This window comes from Bidens hawaiensis, unplaced genomic scaffold (assembly GCF_021521415.1).
Source record: "Bidens hawaiensis isolate Kalapana, Puna unplaced genomic scaffold, B.hawaiensis_p1.1 tig00015193_1, whole genome shotgun sequence".
Taxonomy (NCBI): domain Eukaryota; kingdom Viridiplantae; phylum Streptophyta; class Magnoliopsida; order Asterales; family Asteraceae; genus Bidens; species Bidens hawaiensis.
The window spans coordinates 285,589-292,544 of NW_027492348.1; positions in this window are offsets into that span (position 1 = coordinate 285,589).

Consider the following 6,956-nt stretch of genomic DNA (forward strand, 5'->3'; position numbering starts at 1 on the left):
GAGGTTAACCTGAAATTGACGATTGTCACATCATTCCCATGTTAAAGAATTTTCGTCCCGAAAATTGAGTCAAGTCGTGATGAGAGCCTGAAAAAGTAAGAAAAATTTTCAGTTTGTCATATCATCCCCTAGTAGAAAGAAATTTCGTCCCGAAATTTAGTTCATACCTCCGGTGATGTTTGACGGTTTGCCGGGTTTCGCGGTTTCCGGTGTTTGGTTAGCCCTTCAAAAAGGTGAGGATACTTTTTCATCATTTGATCCTCGCGTTCCCACGTGAACTCCGGTCCACGTCTCGAGTTCCAACGAACCTTAACGATTGGAATTTTGCTGTGTTTGAGCGTTTTGGTTTCCCAATCCAAAACCTCGACTGGTTCCTCAATGAACCGTAACTGTTCATCAACTTGTAGTTCCTCCAAAGGGACTACTTGGGTTTCATCAGATAGGCATTTCTTCAAATTTGATACGTGGAATACATCGTGTACGCCACCGAGTTCTGTTGGTAGATCCAGTCGGTACGCCACCGGACCAATGCGCTCAGTTATCCGGTACGGACCAACATATCGCGGGTTAAGTTTGTTTCGCTTACCAAAGCGAACCACACCTTTCCAAGGTGAGACTTTGAGTAACACTCGATCGTTTACTTGAAATTCGAGAGGTTTTCGGCGCTTGTCGGCGTAACTCTTTTGTCGATCTCGTGCTGCTGCCATGCGATTTCGGATTTGAACAATCTTTTCCGAAGTTTCGAGTACCAGTTCCGGACCAGTGATTTGGCTATCACCCATCTCTGCCCAGCAGAGTGGTGATCGACACTTCCGTCCGTACAGCGCTTCAAACGGCGCTGCCTTAATGCTTGCGTGGTAGCTGTTATTATACGAAAACTCTACCAAGGGTAAATGGGGTTCCCAACTTTTTCCGAAATCTAAGACGCATGCACGCAACATATCCTCCAGGGTCTGGATAGTCCGTTCACTCTGCCCATCTGTCTGAGGATGGTATGCGGTACTCATATCGAGACGTGTGCCCAGTGCGCTTTGCAGCGACTTCCAAAAGTGTGAGGTAAAACGAGAATCTCGGTCGGAAATGATGGAGACAGGCACTCCGTGTCTCGACACTACTTCCTTCATGTAGACACGAGTCAGTCTTTCCATTTTGTCTGTTTCCTTAATCGCTAGAAAATGTGCCGATTTAGTCAACCGGTCAACGATCACCCAGATGGTATCGCATCCCGTCGGTGTCTTAGGCAAACCCGTAATAAAGTCCATTGAGATTTGTTCCCATTTCCACATTGGGAGTTCCGGCTGTTGCAGTAGACCAGATGGTTTCTGGTATTCTATCTTGACTCTGGCACAAGTCAAACATTTGCTCACGTAGGTTGCAATGTCGGCTTTCATGTTCGGCCACCAGTAAAGTTCCTTTAAATCATGATACATTTTATCTGAGCCGGGGTGGATAGAATATCGGGACTTGTGAGCTTCGTCCATCACTAGAGTTCTCAACTCTCCGTATCGTGGAACCCAAATCCGGTTCTCAAAATATCGGACCCCGTCCGACCTGGTTTCAAGTTGCTTGCTCATGCCCCGCATGAGTTCCGATGGGAGATTATCATCTTTCAAAGCTTCCAGTTGCGCATCGCGAATCTGATCGGGTAAGCTGGCATGAATCGTGAGTTGCAATGCTCTCACCCGTCTGGGTTTATCTGTTTCTTTTCTGCTAAGGGCGTCGGCCACCACATTGGCCTTGCCAGGGTGGTACTTGATGGCACAATCATAGTCTTTAAGCAGCTCGACCCAACGACGCTGTCTCATGTTCAGCTCTTTCTGATCGTAGATATGTTGGAGACTCTTGTGGTCGGTGTAAATGGTAAACTTGGTACCGTACAAGTAATGCCTCCATATCTTAAGAGCAAACACTACAGCTCCGAGTTCCAAATCATGGGTCGTGTAGTTCTTCTCGTGAACCCGTAGTTGTCTAGAGGCGTAGGCTATAACTTTCTCAAGTTGCATCAGCACACAACCGAGACCTTGTATAGATGCGTCACAGTGTACCTCAAAATTTTCCGTTCCCTCGGGGAGGGCTAAAATAGGGGCGCTACAAAGCTTGGTTTTCAACAGTTGAAAAGCGGATTCTTGCGCGTCACCCCAGTTGTACTTAGTGCCCTTGTGAGTCAAAGCGGTTAGGGGTTGAGCAATCTTTGAAAATCCCTCGATGAAACGCCGGTAGTAGCCGGCCAGTCCTAGGAATTGTCGCACCTCAGTCGGAGTCTTAGGTGCTTCCCAGTTTTTGATGGCCTCTACCTTACCGGGATCGACATGGATACCATTCTCGTTTATCACATGTCCTAAAAAGTGAACCTCTCGAAGCCAAAATTCACATTTCGAGAGTTTAGCATACAGTTGTTCCTTCTTCAGCAGTTCCAGAATTATCCTTAAGTGTTCGTCGTGGTCAGTCTCGTTCTTGGAGTAGACGAGAATATCATCGATGAAAACAATCACGAACTTGTCGAGGTACGCCTTGCATACTCGATTCATGAGATCCATAAATACGGCTGGTGCGTTGGTTAGGCCAAAAGGCATAACCGAAAACTCGTAGTGACCATACCGTGTTCTGAAAGCCGTCTTTGAAATATCTTCTTCGCGCACTCTCAGCTGGTGATAACCGGATCGTAAATCGATCTTCGAGTAGTAACTCGATCCCTGAAGCTGGTCGAACAAATCATCAATTCGGGGTAAAGGATAACGGTTCTTGACCGTCACCTTGTTCAATTCCCGGTAGTCGATGCACATCCGGAAAGTCCCGTCTTTCTTTCGGACAAACAAGACAGGGGCTCCCCATGGCGATGAGCTAGGTCGGATAAAACCCTTATCCAACAAATCTTGCAACTGAGTGGACAACTCCTGAAGTTCCGCCGGTGCGAGCCGATACGGGGCTCGTGCTATGGGTGCTGCACCGGGTGTCAACTCGATTTGAAATTCGACTTGACGAATAGGAGGGAGTCCGGGCAAATCCTCCGGGAAGACTTCTGGAAAATCTCGCACAACCGGAATGTCTTCAATTCGTTTCTCCTCCACAGGTTTCTCAACAATCTGCGCCAGAATTGCCGGATGACCCTTTCTTAAATACTTCTGTGCCTTCATAATGGTAATGATGCTGGTGGTCATGCCGCTTCTCTCGCCTCGGACCGAAATGATCTCGCCTGAAGGGGTGGTAATATGGACGATCTTATCATGACATATAATCTCCGCTCGGTTCTCAGATAACCAGTCCATGCCGACAACGACATCGAAACTACTAAGCGTAAAAGGAATAAGGTCGATGTCAAAGACATGACCTGACAATTTCAACTTACATCCCGCAAGTATATGAGTTGTTATTACAGTCTTACCGTTAGCTAATTCAACAGGAAACTTAGCGTCTAACGGGGTTGGAGTAAGGTTTAAAAGTTGGCTAAAGGCCTTTGACACAAAACTCCTATCAGCTCCAGTGTCAAACAAAACAGAAGCAAAACAATCGTTTACAGGGAACTTACCAGACACCACATGCGGATCTCTGCGGGCTTGACCTGATCCAATCACAAACGCTCTTCCTTTGCCATTTCCTCCACCGTTACTGCCACTCCCATTACCCCCGTTATTGTCGTTCTGTTTCAGCTTGGGGCAGTCCTTCCGGAAATGACCTTCCTGTCCACATTCATAACATCCCTTAGTCATCATCGGTGGCTTAGGAGCACCCTTCGCCACAAGGTCAACTCTACAATCCTTCGCTTGGTGACCTATCTTTCCGCATCTTTGACACTTGACACGGTCACACTGCCCAACATGGTGAAAGTTGCACCTATTGCACTTTGGATGTTTCCCAGCATACCCGCTCGAAACCTGCCCGTTACCGTTGTTGTTGTTGTTGTTGTTGTTGTGATTCTGAGTGTTGAAACTCCGAGTAAATTCGGGCTTCCGGTAGCGTTGCGGTGGGAGGTTTGAGGATGAAGATCTGGTGTTGTCAAACTTTCTTTTCCCGCTGTTCGGGTTGCTGTTGTTGCTGTTGCTGGCATGGTCATTATTCGGGTTGTCACGGGCTTTTACAGTCGAACCCCTTGGTGGTAACGCACCCTGGGTCACAGCCTGATCCGTTAGTTTGTGAGCCAAACGGATCGCTTGTTGGATCGTGGCTGGTCTGGAAGACGTCACCATACCCTGAATCTGTGGTGCCAACCCATCAATGTACATCTCTATTCTTTTGCTCGGCGGATCCACCATCCGCGGACACATCACTGCCAACTCGTGCGAACGAGTGGTGTAGGCTTCAATCTCTGAACCCACCATTTTCAATGACCAAAACTCCGACTCTAACTTCGAAATTTCTTCCCTCGGACAGTATTCCTCTCGCATCATGTTTTTGAACTCCTCCCAGTTCATCGCGTTTGCCAGTTCCAAGCCAAGGATCTGGACGTTCGAATTCCACCAAGTGAGGGCGGAATCCTCGAGTGTCCCAGCAGCAAACTTGACCCTATTGGCATGGGGACAGTTACACATCTCAAAGGCCGACTCGGCCTTCTCAGCCCAACGCAGGAAGCCTATAGCTCCCTCAGTGCCCTTAAACGTACTGGGCTTGCAGTCTAAGTAGTTCTTGAAGGTACACGTTCCATTTGGACCTCCTGTTTGATTCTGATTGTGTGCAGCTAAAGCGGCAGCAACATGGTCATTCAGCAAGGTTTGGAGTTCAGCTGCAGTCATGCTGATGTTACCTCGTCCTCGTCCAGCGTTTCTTCCGGCCATTTCCTAGAATCACAGTATAAAATGTTAAACATGAATTTTTCTTTCATATACAACACACCATACATGTAATAAAAGGTAGGTAAGAAAAAAAAAAAAATCACATCACAACCACATATTAGTCTAAATAAAAATTTTTGATTAAAACCATTGTATTCGCTACAAAGTATTTCCAATCAATCCTTAAAATCGTAGAAAAATAATAGTTTGGATGGAGACAACCCCTCCATCTAAGTGTCATCATCACTAGATGTCGTCATCTGAGGACACCTCTGAATGTGCCTCCTCCTCAGCCGGTTCCTCCTCCGGTTCTTCTTCGGGCTCCTCCTCGGGATCTTCCTCGGGATCTTCCTCAGGCTCCTCTTCGGGATCTTCTTCAGGTTCTACTTCGGGTTCTACTTCAGGCTCTGCCTCGGGCTCGGCCTCAGGTTCTGCTGCGTTCTGATCGAGTTGCGTTTGTAGGATATCGCAACGTTCTAACGCTATTTCCGTTCGGGTCCTTGCTTCTTGGAGTTGTTCTTGCAAGTCTATCATCTCGGCTTGCATCTTCATCATAACCTTGGTTCGTTGTTCACTAGTCTCTTGCATTTCTTTCATTGCCGTTGTCATGCGGGCAATCTCCTCTTGAGTCTCGGTTCCATCTTTAAACAGTCTAGCAACATTTTCTCTAGTGTAGCGCATGTAACCCACATCACGCTCCAAACAAGAAACGACAGCTGCGAGGACTCGTTCCACAGGTTCGGTTATGGGTGGTAAAGTGTTAGGGTAACCAGGGTGGTTCGGGTGAGGCAATGGGGGAACTTGTTCACGGTAGACCATACGTCTGATCATGTTGGGATACCATTCCCAGCTAACGTCGTTATCATACAGGCCTCCGGATGGGCGGTACCTCTTTGGTGCGGGAGCTTCGAGTTCCGGGACTACACGGGGTGGCGAGGCAGTAGGTAACTGCGGTTCCTTCCCGTGAGCATGCGTCATCGAATCGGATGATGATGAGGGTGGCGTCGACATTCCTACAGGTAAGCCGTGTATGCGCGCGCGTATGAGCGAAAGAGGTAAAGAGATAAGATTTCAAGACTACACAAACCTATGCAGTGCGTATTATTATAACTAATGGGTCGTCGCGGTTATAGTCTAGTATGCATGCGGCTTCTAGTTCGCTATAACCAATGGCTCTGATACCAATCTGTCATACCCTCAAAATCCACTAACGGAGTTTTACCGTCAGAGGGTGTGAACTGGCAGGATCGGAATCATTAGTTATAACCAAACCAAAGAAAAACGTTTAAATGAAAGTAAATGCGGAAGCGTAAAACCTTAATTCAAAAGTTGCGTCACGCAGGACGACTTAAAAACCAAAAGCAACTGTTAAAGTTTAAATTTGCGGAATAAAAATGTTTTCAATAATGCATGCTCCTAAACCGTGCGCCCGCCTCGGCTACCTGAGAATAACATACTAAAAGTGTCAACACAAGGTTGGTGAGTTCACAAGTAAAATAAGATAGATTGTTTAGCGTTTTGCGTAACCTCGTTACGACGTTTAAATGTTGCGTAACCTCGTTACGACGTTTGAGCGTGTAACCACGTTACAACGTTTAAGTATTGCGTAACCTCGTTACGATGTTTGAGCGTGTAACCATGTTACAACGTTTAAGTGTTGCATTACCAGATAGTGTTATGTTAAATTATATATCGATAGGTAGCTAATCTATACAACAAGTATTGCTAAGTGGTTCGCGACCGAAGCTGACTGTTTATCAAGTGCCCGTCACCAGGTCCTCCAGACCATGGTATGTGTTAGCCCAAATTTACACCCACTCAACCTCCAGTTGAGCTATAACGTCGGGTGGGGTTTGTCAAACCCAGTAGTACTACCCAAAAGTGACTCGCTATTCCAAATATTAACCGGTCCGATGTGTGGGACTTCAAGTTGTTACAAATGCCGCTTAGCCTTTACAAGTGATATATAATTTATAACAAAATCTTTCATATGCGTTTATCTCAGAAAATATGTTTATCGGAGTATGTTATCTCCCCCAAGTGAAAAACGTTTGAAAGCAGTTTAAGAGTGGGGTAAAGTGAACTCACTGTTTGCGAAGAATATCCGATCTAGATCACCGAGTGATGCGCGTCGTAGAAAACTCTCTAGCGTTCTAAAACAACAAAGAGATTTTCTAAGTGTCGGAACGT